This window comes from Choristoneura fumiferana, chromosome 25 (assembly GCF_025370935.1).
Source record: "Choristoneura fumiferana chromosome 25, NRCan_CFum_1, whole genome shotgun sequence".
NCBI classification, from domain to species: Eukaryota; Metazoa; Arthropoda; class Insecta; order Lepidoptera; family Tortricidae; genus Choristoneura; species Choristoneura fumiferana.
The window spans coordinates 10,567,711-10,585,692 of NC_133496.1; the positions used below are offsets into that span (position 1 = coordinate 10,567,711).

The 17,982-nt window shown below is 37.0% G+C and overlaps 1 protein-coding gene across 1 annotated transcript in view; it reads left to right on the forward strand.

Annotated features, from left to right (window-relative positions):
- The first annotated feature begins 1,495 nt into the window (after window positions 1-1,495).
- The window catches only part of Osi24 (Protein), an 86,149-nt gene continuing 69,662 nt past the window's right edge, over window positions 1,496-17,982 (forward strand). The window contains exon 1 of the mRNA XM_074106994.1: window positions 1,496-1,836. The gene's annotated coding sequence lies outside the window, so the exon portion shown is untranslated. The remainder of the gene's footprint in view (window positions 1,837-17,982) is intronic.

Here is a 17,982-nt window from a genome sequence, read left to right on the forward strand (position 1 = left end):
ATGTTTTAGGCTGGTTTAAGAAAGAGAGCCGATAGTGCTGTCAGGTATAAGCCGCTTTAGTACAATTAGTAATTTTACGCCAATTTTGAGTCAGGCCCGTTTATTACTAAGCATGCGAAGCGATAAAAAATGGTTGCCAAGTAAATACGAGTGTAACAAAGTTAAACATTTTTCACGTTAAGTGAAGCATGTAAAGTAAAATTTTCACTGTATCTAAGTTTAAGTTCAATGACATACTTTTCCGAATATACTCCAGTTCACATAAAACAAAGCTATCCCACACAAAATATCAAATGGCTATACTCATTTAAGCTTATCCAGCATAACTGGCAATATGGTGTACTAAATCTTCTACGTCGTTCACACAACTTTAAACAAACCGGCCACTAAGTCATAAAGACATTGTGCGAAGACCAGACAGATCAAAATCAACAGTAAAAATTCAGTTAGTGATCAGATTACGAGTAGTTAAGTTAATAGATTAAAAATTGATTACCTTACCTTGAATATACCCTAACACGTAATGTGTTCTACATTCAACAAACCAGAAAAGAAATGCTGAGGCCGAGGATTGGACAGAGGTTTTTCATCAATTCACGACGCCTGCTTGCTTATACATTATCCACAGAAATTTCTTAATGCGTTCTCGAGATAGCTATTATTTTAATTTTCAAATTTTTTATCGCCAAAATCGTCAAATTAAATGAAAAACCGGAAATCTAAATTTTGTAAAGTTTCATAGAAATTTTCGGTGTGTATACTAATCGTTCGGAATATTGTATTTATATGGCACGCATCAATGAGTGTCGAGAAACTGATTCGATTACTTCATTATAGACATCGGGAAAAATTTAAACTTTTGCTCTTATCAGTGGACTATCTTAACTTACTGCTTTTTTCAACTCATAAACATTGTAACGTACGAGTATAACACTGCCCACAGCACTGTGCAGAAACACCACGAAAAGCTGGCACACGTCAACGTTTTTATGACATTGAATTAAAGTTAAATTCTGTTTACTTCGTAGGTTCCATTTGCGTTGTATTTCAGTACTAGTCCATGATTAAAAATGCAGTACAAATGAACTTTTTTGTGGAAATATCGCGTCGTATTTAAAGAGAATTTGCAACGCTTGTGTTTTATGGCAGTAGTGTTACACTGCAGTATGTGTTTGTACTTACCAGATATGGAAATTTATTCAATAAAAAATTATTCAAAATAGCGCGATGTAGAACATGTCGTTGCTGTTTTTCTATTTAATGGTTAGGTGGTGCTAGTGTCGTAACAACAGAAATTCGTAGTTTTTATCCTATTTCACCAAGATAATTGTTTCTTTAAGCAAATAGACACAAACATAATAGTCTAATTTACAGACCGAATTATTCGCACGAATATTTCACTCAAGCGAAAAGCACCGAACCAATGGTACCACCGCGGCGCCCGCGCAGCGAACGACAAAGACAAAACATAACCTATCGCTTCACCATCACATTCACCGCCGCGATCCAGTGGAAAACGCTCGCCGCTATACGAAGGAAAGTTATCACGGTCATTCTCGACCCTGCACTTACGACTTTCTTCCGCGTATGACCGTGACACTGGCTAAACCGTAAACAGGTTCAAGTGTACTTACTCCAGTGTTCCCTTGTGTCCGTGTACTATATAGTGTTTATATCAAAGATACTTTTTGTGTGCTAAGTGTCACGATATGTAACCAGTTTGGGTGCATTGGCCGGCGCAAAAGGAACTAAAAAATTGGGTTCGCGGATTTCTCTTTTGGCGGTTGCTATCGGATTTTTGGAGAGAGTACCTACCAGCATGGATATTCCTACTAGGTAAGTGTTTATTTTGTTTCAAAAAATGTTGGTTTATTTATATATGAAGAAATCGAAAAAGGCAGTAAGGGTCAGAGAAACGTTAAAGTGATTCTCTTTTAATTTGAATGCAATGTAAGTACGTTTAGAAACCTCGTCCTAGGGAATCTACTTAACTGAGCGATGTGCTGAATAAGGACACGGTAATAGGCGTAAATGAGACAGGAGATACATAAAGATGCAATTACAGGATGAAAGTTTATTAATGTAAAACAAACTTGTTAAAGCCGAAGTAAGTCAGGCAGTAAGGCAGTAAGGTTGTTGAGTCGTATTAAAAAGAGGTTAATCACTTCCGCATATCTTAGAGTTAAAATCTTTTTAAGATGTACGAGTATATGTATACTTTTTGCAGCTTTAAGTATCGTAGAGTGGCAGATGAGATTTTCGATTAGTTTAGTTCTCAGTATACTCAAGAGCAGAGTGTATTAAATAGGATTGAATTATCAGTCGTTCATTTATATTCCCATGTAACTTTATTAAATAATAAATCATGTCATCAAAGTAACAAACAACGTCAGAAAGAACTACTCTGCCGCAAATGACTGGAGGTATAAAATGTATTAGAAAGCGATAAAAAGGATATATTTTCTATACAATGTGGCTTCCAAAAGACTCATGTGTTTCAAATTGTTGTGTAGCAATTATTTAATAACAATTTTCACTGTATGAATGAAATATAAAACTTCAAAACACTTCACAAACCGTTTGTAAATTAAAATTAAAAAACATTTTTAGAGCTCGCTCCGCTCAGATTTTGCAAATAAAAAGCCCGACTTTTTTAGGTCACGTTTTCTGCTTGTTAGAAGCGGGTCGCGGCTTAAAATTAAAACTAATTGTTTTTCTTGAAACCAGCATAAAACTTAATTAATTGGCGTTTGAACAAATTAAAACTCAACTAGTTAATTTTACAAGTAGGGTAAGTCTAAATCTTTTAATTGCTGATGACATACAAATCTGAAGATAACATAAAAAAAAAATATTTATTGTTGACTTGCCTAGTTCATTCCCGAGGTCATGACCCCAGAGCCAGAGCCGAGGCATTTACCCCAATGGAAAAATAATGCCGTCATATCCTGAGAGAATTTGGCCTATCTGGTAGCTCGGCCAGTCTCCGATATGTTGTAAAAGCCGTTTGACGATAAAAACAACAGTTTCAAAATTCAAGGAATGTCTGTCAAATTTGAAGTCTCTTGCTGTTGTGATTTAGGCCATACGTATCAATTAGTCACTCAAGTTAGGTAACCTTTATTAGATTGATAAGCAAGGGTTGTAATTGATCATTTACACTCGAGTTGATCACTCTAATTTTCATCACAAATGCGAGGAAAGAAAGAAAAACCGTTATAAATGTACACGCAATTTGTAACAGAGCGGAAGAAAATTTATCGCGCCAAACCATCTTTTGTTTTTTTTTAATGGCCTCGCGTTAGCTCGCGCTCTTTGGCTTTGGCACATTCAGCCAGCATGGAGGTTTGGAGGTAAGTATTACGCATAACAATCTCCTTGTTTACCAACCAGTTCGTGAATACAAAGGAGCACCATTCGATTTTTAAATTTACTTACATCCCTAAAGATGTAAATCGACTTTATAACACGGATTTCAAGTTAAATGCAACCTACTTTCAGAGCTCAAGGGATGAAAAGGTAATCACCACTTCTAGTACTCGGATTGTCTTGAAATTTGGGCATACTTATGTAATAATCTGGTAGTGATATCCTGGTAGTCCGGCAAGGATCATCTCCGCAGAACGGAACTCTTCAACAGTTAATGCAATCGACTTGAAATTTGGCCTGCAAATTTGGGTGACAATGCAAGTACAGTCGGCAAATAAAGCTTGTATTAAAAATGATTTTTTTACCAAAAACTTATTTCCCATCATTCTTCACCTACGTGAGTAGTGATAAGTTCAGTTGCGTCAGTAGAGTTACTCATACTACAGACTATTAATTAATTGATATTGAAGAAGATCACGACGGCTATTGTGATGTTCGTAACACTCAACAATTAATTTAATTAAGTAAGCCATTAAGCACTAGCATTGAAATTGTTGGCATCGGGTAAATTTAACATCAAACCGCATTGCGTGTACACATTACATCAATACCTATTTACCCTTATCAGTTCCTTAATATTTTTGTTACAATAGTACCTACCGCACTAACTAACTTATACCGCAAAACCGCAACAATTACATAAAAACACATACAAGCAAAGCAACGTTTATACAAATAGGTACTACTACTACGAGGTTCATCTATAATCATCATCATCATCATCAGCCTATAGCAGTCCACTGCTGGACATAGGCCTCCCCCAAAGAGCGCCATTGCGCCCTGTCCTCGGCTAGACGCATCCAGCTCCTACCAGCAGCCTTTCGCAGATCGTCACTCCACCTGGCCGGAGGGCGTTCTACACTACGTTTGCCAAGACGCGGTCTCCACTCAAGAACTCGTTTACTCCAGCGGTTGTCGGTTCTGCGACAGATGTGACCAGCCCATTGCCACTTCAACTTGCTAATTCTCTGAGCTATGTCGATGACCTTCGTTCTGTGTCGGATGGTTGCGGATTCTATCCTTCAGAGAATTCCTATAGGGAATGTCACCATGTATTGACAGGTTTTTCCAGTCATTATTATAATTATTGTGATTTCGAGGACTTTGTATTTGTTTAGATTGGAGTTCAGTTTAGTCTCAACCACCACGAGGTTCATCTATTGGGAATGAGTAATAAATAAAATATATTTTAGCGCACGTGTCTGATCGGTCAACATGTTTTGACAGGTTTTTCCAGTCGTTATTAGAATTATTGGGATTTCCAGGACTTTGTATTTATTTAGTTTAGAGTTCAGTCTCATAACATAAGTAATACAAGCTTCGTTATAACAAGCTTTCATTTAATTTACAATGGTCGTATTCTGGTAGGTATGTAAATCGTCCATGCCATGCTGAGTAGAATTATTTTTAAAACCATTTGCATTTTTTATTTATAATATTTAAATGGTTTACAAAAACAACAAAGTTTTTCTGTTTATTCAATACCCTTAACCGCATTAAGTGATCTCACAAACTCGAAATTTGGTACGGGTGTGTAGTTGAACGTCAATGCAATAAAGTCGCCAACAATAAAACTTTTGACTAAAAATTACATAACATGTAAAAAAAATATATAAATTGAACTGCCAAACTAGCACTCCTTCCTCAGAAATTATCTAACGAAAGAAGTCAAACTTAATGTCTAAACTAAACTAAATCTTAATAAATTTCACTGATTTTTCACCTTTATGACGACTTCCTTGAGAAAAGTGCGGCGGCTTTCCTTTATATTCCACATTGTAGTTCTAAATCCAAAGTTTGCAATTGGCAATACAGAGTGTTGGAATCCACTCTCACATCAGATCCCTAAGTAAATTCAGTTTTCTATGTCCAGGATTTGAGCTTGGCGTTGATGAGTCAGTTAGCAGATCATTTTTATGTAACAAGCTTTTTAGTTAATAAAACGTATATTTTGTAGAATCGTGCAAGTTTATTTTAGCCACGTACACGTACAGTGGTCAGATTGGCTTAACATTTATCTAATTTGCATTAAGTGCAAGTACAGTCAACAAAAGGCGCGGCAAGTAAAAACAGCTTCCATCAAATTAAATACTATACATATTTTCTTGATTTGCATCATCATCATCATCATGTCAGCCGAAAGACATTGGCCTCCTCCAAGGCGAGCCCCGGCCGGTCCTGTGCTTTCCGCATCCAATGCGATCCCGCGATCATAACCAGGTCGTCGCTCCATCTTGTTAGAGGCCTACTGACAGGTCGTCTCCCGGTCCGCGGACGCCATTCGAGAACCTTCTGACCCCATCGGCCTCCTGCGTTTAATATGCCCCGCCCACTGCCACTTCAGTTTCACAATTCTTCGGGCTATGTGGGTAACCTTAGTTCTACTGCGGATATCATGATTTCTGATTCTATCCCGCAGAGAAACCCGAGCATATTATAGATCTCTCCATAGCCCTCTGAGTGACTTTAAGCTTCCTCATGAAGCCCATCGTTAGCGCCCACGTCTCAGATCCGTATGTCATCACTGTCAACACACACTTTTGACTTCAAACACTGCGGCAATTTGGACGAAAAGACACTGTGAAGCTTCCCAAACACTGCCCAGCTGAGTTGGATTGATTTGCATAATTGTATGCAAAGGAAAGCCTGCCAATTTATAAAAACAGTAATTTATATTAGTAGGCAGCTTAATAATAAATCGTTAAAACATCAGCGAATGGATCACACTAGTATTTCAAAGTAGTAAAATAACGACGAATTCACTTTCTAAGTCATAAATACTCATATTGGAAATAAATCCAAGAAACTAAAAATACTGGTTGATATTTGATCGATTTAGATATCGACTGAATGTCTGTATGACTCAAGTCCACAAGTTGCAGACGAATATAAACCGAATTGGTAAAGTTTTATTTAAATAAAATATGTGTTTTGCATGCACTTAGTCACACTGATACTCGTAAATCGACAAATCTCGACTCGGGTTAGTTATTAGTCATCGACTTTCCATCGGAATCGGAAACATACGGAAATATGACTTTCTAATACCATACGAAATTTCACCAAGGCATCAGAAAAATAAACAAAACATAGCAGCTGGTAGAAAATCGGTCACTGTGCTAAAGAAGAGAACAGGTTTAGGCAATAACCTCATGGGGCGTAAATTTACATATTTCATTTAGTTGTTTATGGAACCCAATGGCTGTCACTGACGTCTCAGCCAAACGGTTCGAGCTACAGTATTAAAATCTTCACAGTAAAAGCATCTTGCTGAAACAAAACCATGGAAATTGACAGACAAATAATATTTTTAAATGTTTCTCAGGGGGCTGAGGCTCCCATATAGCTCAAGTGAGGTAAAAAAAAAACTGCCTACCCATTAAATACAGGATATCCTTAGTTAGATAGAACTCATTCAGTAGACAAAAATTGCAGTTTTTTTTACATTGAAAAACTCAGGATTGAGAAAGGAATCAGTTTTTTATAAATGATTGTGTCGAAAAATTCTTTAGCTTCTCATTTAACTTTAAATTTAGTAATAATGTTTATTATTACGTATATTTTACCAACAAATAACAAAATATTGATAAACTGGTTATTCCCTCATTCTTCCTGTTACAATCATCTTAATTTTGAGGTCAAATGCGTAGCACAGAACTGCCATTATGACAACTTTTCAGAGATGTGTAGAATCCCCGATGCAGACTGTGACTCGCACTTGGCCAGGTTTTAATGAAATACACGAACACTTAAAGACCATAAATGTTACTAATCGCTTGATACAGTAAAATTTGGACTCAATACGTAGATAATTGAACTTGTTCCATCAACCAAACTTACACTTCTACTAAAGTGCTACTTAGTTAATGACTAGTAGATAATATACTTGTATGACAAACGTACGTCTCATTTTCTCTGTTCACATTTTTTAACGATGCAAATGAACTTTCTCACGTCCGTCAGTATATTCCGGCTCTTAGTCTAAGCTGGAGACCGAACGAGTAAACAAGTTGGCCGCGATTCCAAAATTAACATTTTCTGTTTATTCACAAGCTAATGCATAGTTTTGGCAACGGCACTGGAATGTGAATTTTTACTCTTTGAAATACAAAGCAATTTTTTTCGAACTTGGCTTGAAGCACTACTCCGTGTCTAGATGTGGGACAAATAGACTCATGTTGAAACAAAATGTAGGCCACTCGTACTATATCCGGAACCTTAGGATCAGTACTAAAGGTCGGTAAGAGCTCACAAGTTGTCTTGATAAATAAACGCCTCACTTGCGGGGTCCCTATACCATAATTGTGCAGTTTCCTGGATAAAAATAGTAGATTGTACAAGAGCATAAAACGAGCCATTTTACCCGACCGTTCATATAGACCCGAGCCGGTACGGAAAATGGGTTTAATGCTTAAGTTTTGTATTTTACTTTTCACTACGATGGCGAGGAAATGAAAATTATCAACAGTGGAAAGAATGGTTCACTTACTATGTACCTTTTATTGTTCATGCATTACTATAATATAATTATAAATTTTTAGTTTTATATTTAATAAATTAAAATTATCAAAAAATATATATTATTATGTAGAAACTTCTTTGTTTGTGGCTGTTAACACCTGATTACCTTGGTCTTAGACAAAGATTTTACTTTATTTACTATATAGAGCATAAAAAGACATTTTATGTCGCCTAGATCCAACATTAATACGAACTTTACGAGCATGAAAAGTAAAAAAGCTATTTACTCTGTCATTTACATTATCAGAAAATGTTGGAACGTATTTTTTCTCTCAGTTACTACCAATCGAACGAAAAGGACAAAGATGAAATGCGTCTTAGTTCAGGAGTGCAGGCCCGTGATGTTACGCCGTACTAATAACCTAACCAAGAAAAAGTTGGAAAACCCCCGACTTCGACACTTCAAAGTTCAATATCTCAATAACGGCTGAACCGCTTTTGATGAAACATGTCTAAGAACCATCGCTAGAAAACCTGATTAAAAAAAACCGTATTCAAATCGGTCCACCCGTTTAAGAGCTACGGTGCCACAGACAGACACACAGACAGAAATTAATTTTGAAATTAGTTTGCTGATTATTTGATTGAGGTCTAACTGAAATAGTTATTTATGCAACTGTATCGTAATAGGGGTCCTTAAAACACGACTGTGGAGGAACCGAGGCGTAGCCGAGTTTCATAATGGGGTCACATGAGTGTTTTAAGGCCTAATACACACTACAGTTGCATACCATATTTTGTCTACATCCATATATTAAATCCTCTATCATATGTTCAAGAACCATTGAGAATGACCTGCATTAACGAGAACTAGGTAGGTATGTCTGCCCCACGAGCTGCGCCCGCTGCGCGTGCGACGACCTGCTGCTGCTCGTGCGCGCGGCGCACAAGCCCCGGTGCTGTAATGATGTATGAAATCTCATTACGATACAGCCGTGTTCATAATAGAATCCAATGTCGTAATGCTGGTCATTATCTATGGTTTTTGAACGCATAATGGAGGATTTACCATATGGGTGTAGATAAAAGAATATTTGAGATTCAATTTGTAGTTTTTGAAATATGTGCGGACACAATAAACACGAGACTTGGAAATGAAACCATATCGAATATTTTGAATTGATAACCTCCTTTTTGTAGTTTGTTAAAAAACTCGTATTATAAAACTTGTCGGCCGTCTATGATATATCTGCAGAATCTTTATTGAGCCGCTGTCAATAAGATCGTAATAGAATAAAAACAACCTTTTTTACTATTTAACTAGCTTTTTCCCGCGTTTTTTTATATGTACCAATTCTGCGCGAGCGAAGCTTAAACATTTTAAGATACCACAGGAACCATACATTATTTCGGGATAAAAAGTAACCTATACGCTAAGCCAGGGTATATATTACCTGTGTGCCAAATTTCATGCAAATCCGTTCCGTAGTTTTTGCGTGAAAGAGTAACAAACATCCAAACAACCATCCATACAAACTTTCACGTTTATATTATTAGTAAGAAGTAAGATACTACAGGGGTGTCCTCAGACTAGGTGGAGCGATGATCTTCGCAGGGCGGCTGGCAAGAGCTGGATGAGAGTGGCCGAGGATCGTGCTCAGTGGCGTGCCATGGGAGAGGCCTATGTCCAGCAGTGGACGAACATAGGCTGATGATGATGATGATGATGAAGATACTAACGATTGCGATTGGTCAAATGAAGTAATTTATGGTAGCTAATTGGTAATTGCAATGTTTACTCGCTTTCATCCTCGGAAGCAGTTCGGCGGTTCCTCGACTTTCACTTAAACTGCATTCCGTGCTGTTATAATATGAACACAAGTGCGACTGTGTTGCAAACAAAACACCGGCCAAATTCAAGTCGAACTCGCACTCCGAGGGTCCCATTATAAATATAAATGCAGGGCAAAAGTAAGTTTGTACTGTCTATTTTATTAAAAAAACCGGGCAAGTGCGAGTCGGACTCGCGCACCGAGGGTTCCGTACAAAACAGGAATCGTGTCTTGAAGATATTTCTCGCTTTTTCCGAGTGATTTAAAGCATCCAGTGTATGCAGAGCCCTACTCTTAAGCAAAATGTACGCAGTGTGGGGTCAGATTATTTTGGTCAATGATATTTACAGACAGACATAGAAAATCAAGATTTTCAGACTTTTTTAGTTGGTTGTGTTATAATAGCTACCTTCATACCAAATTTCAAGATTCTGAGTTCACGGGAAGTACCCTGTAGGTTTTGATTTTTTTCCGGAAATTTGCAGCATAAACGGCTGCATCTTTTGATTGCGTTGGCTTAGAAGTTTGATTTTTTCACAGCTCCAAGGGACAGTAGACTTCAGTATTTGATATAAATTTCAGCTTGATACCTCCACGCGTTCCCGAGAAAAAGGGTCTTGACAGACAGACGGACAAAAAGTGATCCTATAAGGGTTCCATTTTGTCCTTTTGAGGTACGGAACCTTAAAAACAAAAGGTTTTACGAAAAAAAAAACATTATATTCACTATAAACTTTCATCATCATCATCATGTCAGCCGCAAGATGACCACTCTTAGCCATAGGCCTCCCCAATCCTCCTAATATCAATCAAAGGTAAAAGAGGTTTAACTTCCTCAGACCTCGGTACAAATTTTTGAACATTATTTTTCAACCAAATGTCAACTTTTCATGATTTTCATAATTTTCTTATAAATATATTAAAATTTGACGTGGGATCTCAGGAGGTTGAACGAGTCACCATTAAAAAAAATATCACTCAAGTTCAAGCTTTTTATAATTTTGATTTCTATTACAGCTTATTTATAAGTATAACTATTTTCTAGTTTTCCAAGTAGTTCCACGGAAAGTGTTTGATGTATCTCGATGAGAACTAATGAAAAGAAAGCAAGTTGAAATGTTGGTGTATAGGAGAAATTCGTGTCTAGACCCCTGTCCAGTGCTAGTGTAGGGGAATTGCACGCAGCACGGATTGCTGAGGACCTGGGTTCGATTCCGAGCGCTGGTCTATTTTTCTGTTTTTCTGTGCATCCATGTTTCAGCTTGTGTTTTCGTGTGAAATATATAGATTTCACGGGATGACCGTAAAAGTAACAAAAATTGGGAGTTGAAATAAAAAAATACAAAAAGACTCCAAAAAGTAATCTTAGTTTTATTTATAAATACACTTAATGAATGGAGTAATTCACAAAAAAATCTTTATATCTAGTATTCATGACTGTTGGCGTCACATTGTCTTAGTCTTAGACGACGCTTTTATACGAGTATTATGCATTAGAACATAAAAAGTAATTTCAGACAGCCTACCTACATCCAGCAAAACAAGAACTTTACGAGCATGAGTTAGTGAAAAAGTTGTGATGATAAGAATAAACAGAAAAAATAGACTAACAGCAAGACGTTGCCTTAGGCGGTTTGTTTTATTTTAAAATTCATGGAGCACCTCGAAATTTATGTTAGTTAATGTTAATTATTAGCAATAGGGGTGTCCATTAATTAATTAGATAAGGCCATAATTTTAGCGATGTTCACCCCTCCCTTTTCACCCGACTTCAAAAAAAGGAGGAGGTTCTCAAGTCGGCTGTATGTTTTTGTGTTGAGATGTTTTTAGATTTTGCTCGACTCGCTCTCCCGTTGCATAATATGACAACTTCATATATTTTGGAGCTACTATCTATTCTGTGTGGCATTGGATTAGGCACGATAAATGGTGCATAACTTACCCTTATTTTAGGGCAGACATTATTTCGTCTAACCCAGTTTCTCGCAATTTTATAATAGCTTTTTTTTGTGAGTAATGTCAGATACATGTCACCCGCCTTCTTCATCAAGATTATTATTATTATTGTTGTTATTATTATTTATAATGCACAGGCAGCTTAAAGCTGATGCGTGCATATCATTGTTCACTTGTGTACTTGTCTTCATGACGAGATTTGACTCAGTCCCCCTCGCTCTAAGCGCTTCATATGTCTTATTTGCATTTTTCGAATGAAAATAACTAATATCCTGTTTCCTGTTTTTCTAGACTAAACGGGTTTTATATTATATTTTTATTTTATTTATTAAATAAAGCTGCTTGGTACCATGTTTTTCCTTGTCTACCTATTTAGTTTCTTATCAGTCTTGTGGTCGAAGTAGAGTAGGTAGGTGTTGCATCACTATTATGAAATAAATAACCCAGTCTTCCAGCATAGGCGTCATTATTTCCTGAACTTGCACGGGAAATAGTCTACTCTGCACAGGTAAGTTTGTTTTAATTGAATATTATTTACTTTCATATTTATTCGTCCGTTGGCCGTATTTCTTAAAGCCTAATTTAGACAATGTTATAATTTGCATGCAAATTTGACAGTCTGTAATGCGCAACTCGCATGCAATATAACTTCTTGCATCGATTGGTTTTTGGAGTCTATCTTAATTTGATTGCATAATAGTGACATCTCTTGTCCGGGTGAGCGGCTAGTTCCAATGGAATGTTTGAAAGTTTCTCGATGAGGGCTAAAAACATAGATGTCGCTAGTGTCGCTGTTTATAAGTGACTAAATAAGAAACAAACAAGCTGAGATATGTGGTGCATAGGAGAAATTCGTGTCTATGCTCCTGTCCGGTGGTAGTGTAGGGGTATGGCACGCAGCACGGAATGCTGAGGACCTGGGTTCGATTCCCAGCGCTGGTCTCTTTTTCTGGTTTTTCTGTGCATCTATGTTTCAGTTTGTATTTTCGATACTCTTGCATCGTCTAAATGAGGCTTAACGCGCTGACGTTGGCGATCGCATTCTCCGTCTCTTTCTACCCTCGCCTTATAACGTGTAACAGAAAGAAATGGTGAAACAATTGTGGTTTCAGGTGTGTAAGACAATAAGGCATCCTCTCTCGCTATCAGGCAGTGGTTTAAATTCTTTAAAGTTTCCAAGTTATGTTTCTGTTTCGCCTAAATTTGACTTACACTTGTTTTAATAATCTAGTTTTTTTTTAATAAAAATAGTACTGAGCTATAATTTAACTAAAATTATGTGGTTGCAGAAATAAACCGAGCTGATTTCAATCAGAATGTCGAAGTTGGTGCTCTTATTTGTTGTGATCCTAGCCGTGGTTGTGATGCAATCTGGAGTAGCATCTGGATGTGAAGCTTTAATCGGCTGGGTGAGTACTTGAATTGAAAAATGCAGAAAACAATTACAACGAATTAAACCAACTACAAAAACCATGAATATCATTTTCTACTAGTTTGAAGTCGGTGCCTCAGCACTAGCCAGCAGGAGTTCTAAAAGCCCAATATATAGTATGTAGGTGAGGTAGACGACTAAAGGCACACTCCTGCTGGTTTGTGTTGAGGCACTATTTTAAACTAGTAGCAAATTATGGTCACGTTTTTTTTTTACTTTCCTCCGTTTTTAAAGTCTGTTAAAAATTAGTGTAAAAAAAACGAAGTTTTTAAATGCATCACTCGTAAATATCATTACGGTTATCAATATCAATATGAATAGAATTAGCCGAAAATTAATTTTTAAATTATTTTTTTAACAAAAATGATTTCTGATTTGCCGTACGGACTTTGGAGTAGGTACGCATCTGCACCATGGGGCTCCCGATAAACCCACGTATACGTTAATAATGTGTGTGTGGGTGGGTCAATCTATTGCAAGTATCCAGGGCAACCAAAAACTATTTCATTGTTAAAAAGACTTAGTTTTTAGGGTTCCCGGGGTAAAACGCGGTTCTCCTAGGGGTAAAACGGAACCCTTATAGTTTCACCATGTCTGTCTGTCTGTCTGTCTGTCTGTCCGTCCGCAGCTTTGCTCAGGGACTTTAAATGCTAGAAAGTTGTAATTTTGCACGGATATACATATAGGCAAACTATGCCGACAAAATGGTATAATTAAAGGATGGTATTAAGTATATCAAACTTTCAAGGATAATTATAGCAGGCAAGTTTGCTTGAGAATTATTATTAGTTTATGAGTAAATAGCAGCCTAAGGTATAAAATATACCTAAACTTGGAAGATTCCGTATAAAATACGAAATCCTTAGAAAGATATTACTTATATCTTTCGTAATGGCTAACGGAACCCTATTTTGGGCGTGTTCGACACGCTCTTGGCCGGTTTTTTGCTAAGCAATACCATTCACAAAACAGAAGACGTCTACTGTTGAAAAAGTTCTCCCTCTTAGAACGCCGCAATTAACATAACAGTGAATGGTGAAACAGGCTCTAAATGTATTACAGGACTTTTTAATTGCAATCCACTTTGTTTAAAGATTACCACCTCAAAGGTGACTGACTACATTTTGAATCAAAAATTCCCATCAAGCAGCTAAGTAGCTCAACCATCTCTTGAAACATAGATTAATAAAATTAAAGGACACAAATTAACATTATTTTTATAGGTTAGACTCGAATGTCTATTATGATTGTATACTTGTTGGTTACGCCATTAAAAATCTACACCTATGTTAGTTAGTAATTTGATTTAAGCAGAATTGTACTCCGGGTCGATTTTAAAACACTTTGCTTTAACTGGTGCCAACGGAACCCTATTACTGAGTCTCCGCTGTCTGTCTGTCTAATCAATTACAAAATAAATATTTCAATTAAAATAAAATAAATATTTAAGGGGGCTTCCATACAACAAACTTGTTTTTTTTGCCATTTTTTTGCTAATGTCTAATGTTGTATAGATAATGGCACGGAACCCTACGTGCGCGAGTCCGACTCGCCCTTGGCCGGTTTTTTATCTATATTTTTTTTGTTGTAGTGTCGGTACCACGAGGACTGTTGCAGTATGTGGTGCGCCCATTCCTGGCTAGGAGATTACTGCAGTGTCCGCATGAAGTGAAAACGTATCTATATTTGTTTTAATGACCTCCAAAAGTTATTAAGATCATAATACACATGGGATTCAAATTACGACAATCGACGTGACTTGTCGAAATAACTCTAGCAATAATCGTCCTGGGATCCAAACTGTGATATTGTTGTATTATGAGATGAATTTGTCTAAATTGGTCTAAGAAACTCAAAAAATAAATACAGTTGTACGAAAAAACGTTTTTTTATTTTATATTTAATTGCCTTATTTTCGATTTTCTTGATTCTTATTTTAAAAAAAAGATGTCTTCAATGCGTACCTACAACTAGATTGTTAATGTTATTAGTCATAATAATACATAATACAATAACAATAACTCTTTATTGAACACCAAGACATACTAAGCAGTACAGAAAATACATGCATACATAGAGATTTTACAAGTTAAGAAATGCCTTATCGCTTCATTTTTTTTTTATTATGAAATTTTTACCAAAAACTTATTTCCCATCATTCTTTACCTACGTGAGTAGTGTAAGTTTAATTGCGTCAATAGACTGCATCATTACAACGCTGCATGAGTATAGCGAGTTGCATACTTTCCGGTCGTTTTCCAGCCGTTTTCACTGGCCAGTATTGTCCTGGCTGTTATCTCTTTGACTCGTATTTGGTTCATAATTTGAAATTTGAAATTTAAATTATATGTTTTGATAGTTCTTTCGGCGTTTTTGTTTCGAATCATTCATTGATCACACATTGTGATGTCCTGTTCAACGTACCGAGATTTCCTATGTTTTCCGCTTTAATAAGTTTTTTGTGCCCAGTTTCATACGTGCTCGTATTCCAGTTTTTTTTTGGGCCTAATCTTGTTAAGTTACTGGCTCGTTCTGCGAGAGTATATAGCCGTTTGTGACTGTGGTGGCTTTTTCCTGCACGCCTGAACTTGAGGCGCTTTACCAGCATTGCCGATTTTTCATCGGGTAAGTTTTTATTCCGTTGTTGCCTAGGGTCGTTGTGGTTTAATTTTAAATTTCTTTACAGTCCGGAGGTTACCCCCAACTTATACTCAGGGTCATGACGCACCCGTTTTAAGCATCGTTCCGGTGGTTTTTCTCATCCGGATAATCACGGAGACCGCGTTTGGCGGTATTCAATAGGTATTCTCTGGGTACCGAGCTGCTAACTAGGATCCAGGTGGATGAAGAGGAGGTGGATATCGATGTGGTTCGACTTTCTTAGTGTTACCAAACAATTTAACTTGCTATTCTGTATTTTTTCCCTAATATACTAATTCCCTCAAAGCGATACCTAAGGTACTAGGATTAGGTGTCTGTTTAAATTCTGTTTTTGTGTTTTTTTTTCCCTTTTATAATACTTGCGGCAAAAATACAGCCACCAACGCCAATGGCTTGATTTCCAGTCCACTAGTGTTGTGCCCCCTCCCTTAGTTAACCACGGTCTACGCGGGAGTCGATTGCTGCTGATGTAGGTATAGTCCGCCGGGGGGAGGCTGAGTTCCAGGGAGTCTGGTATTAAGTTTCGAGATTTCCCCCTAGTCCACAAAAAAACCTGGCCATAGTCGTAGCGGATCCCAGTTTTTACTGTTGGTATAATAATATAATAATAATAATGTAATAATATATCTAAATATTATCGCGTCGTGTCGCGACCGTTCGATATCAAGTATTACAAACAATGTTCTTATCTATCTCCTTATTGCATTGCACACTGATTGGCTGAAAATTATATGAATATAATATGGATTGTTATATGAGTAGGGAAGAACTTTTGCAAGTATTGCAAGGAGTAGACGAGGATGGTAATATGTCAGAGACAGAGTCCTTAGATGAAGAGGAAGTTCTACTAAAATTTGGGCTCCACAGAAAACCAGCGTTACTGCACATAATGTGCGGCAACACATGCTGAGTGGAGACCCTTTTTGGTATCCTGCCGTGTCACCAAGTAACATAGTTTTAGTGCTAGTTCTAGTCTTAGTTTTCGGTGGTACTTTTTGGAGCCAAAATAAACTTTTCTTTCTTTCTTTCTTTCTTAAAATAATAAGGACAATTTAGTAACTAAGTAAAAACCTAGTTAATCGTTTTAATAAAAAATAAAAAATCAGGATGGTAGTAGTAGTAAGTATATCAAACTTTCAAGGAAAACTATAACGGCTAAGTTTTATCATCATCATCATCCCAGCCTATATACGTCCCACTGCTGGGCACAGCCCTCCTCTCAGAACAAGATGGCTTGGGCCATAGTTCCCACGCGGGCCCAGTGCGGATTGGGAACTTCGCACGCACCATTGAATCGCTTCGCAGGTTGTGCAGGTTTCCTCACGATGTTTTCCTTCACCGTAAAGCGCGCTTTACGGCTAAGTTTGCTTAATAATTATTAGTAGTATTAAGAGCAGGTATAAAATATACTTAAACTTGGAAGATACCGTATATAAAATACGAAATCCTTAGAAAAATATTACTTAAGTTTTTCGTAATGGCTACGGAACCCTATTTTGGGCGTGTCCGACACGCTCTTGGGCAGTTTTTATAATTTCTATTTCTAGTTTTATAAATTTAATGAATGGAGTAATGCACCTAAACGCTTCATATGTTTTATTTGCATTTTTTGAAGTGTGTCCTTTTTCATGTTTTTCTGGACTAAACGGGTTTTATATTATATCGTTATTTTATTAAATACAGCTGCTAGATATGCTAAAAGGTACTGTACTACCCCGCACGGGTAGGTATTATATTTTTTATTCACTTTTATTTAAGCAAATAATTTATGGCACTGATCGTCTAATACGGACTTTACGTTGTGTACTTTTTAGTAGGCCTCAAATTCTTTTCTAAGGTTTGCTAAATATAACTTTATAGTTAAGGTAAGAGAAATGTAGAAATGGCACATAAAATGAACCAAGACTAGCTCAATGCGTTTTAGGAAAGATTAATATATTCATTGGCTTTTAAACTTCATTTGCGTCACTTCGGTATGTTGGGTAATTTCCGTAAAAGGAGAGGCCCTCCCCGCTCGTGCTTGTGGGACCCGTCGCCAAACGGGATGTCCCTTCAACCGCCTGCCTCAACACATTATTGGGAAATTTTATTTATGTCTGTTTGTCCGTTTAGTATGTTTATCTACATGCATATCATAAGTTCCCTATTATATGTTCAGAAACGACTATCAAATGGCCTTTATTAAGAAACTGGTATCTGCGGGTGCATCTT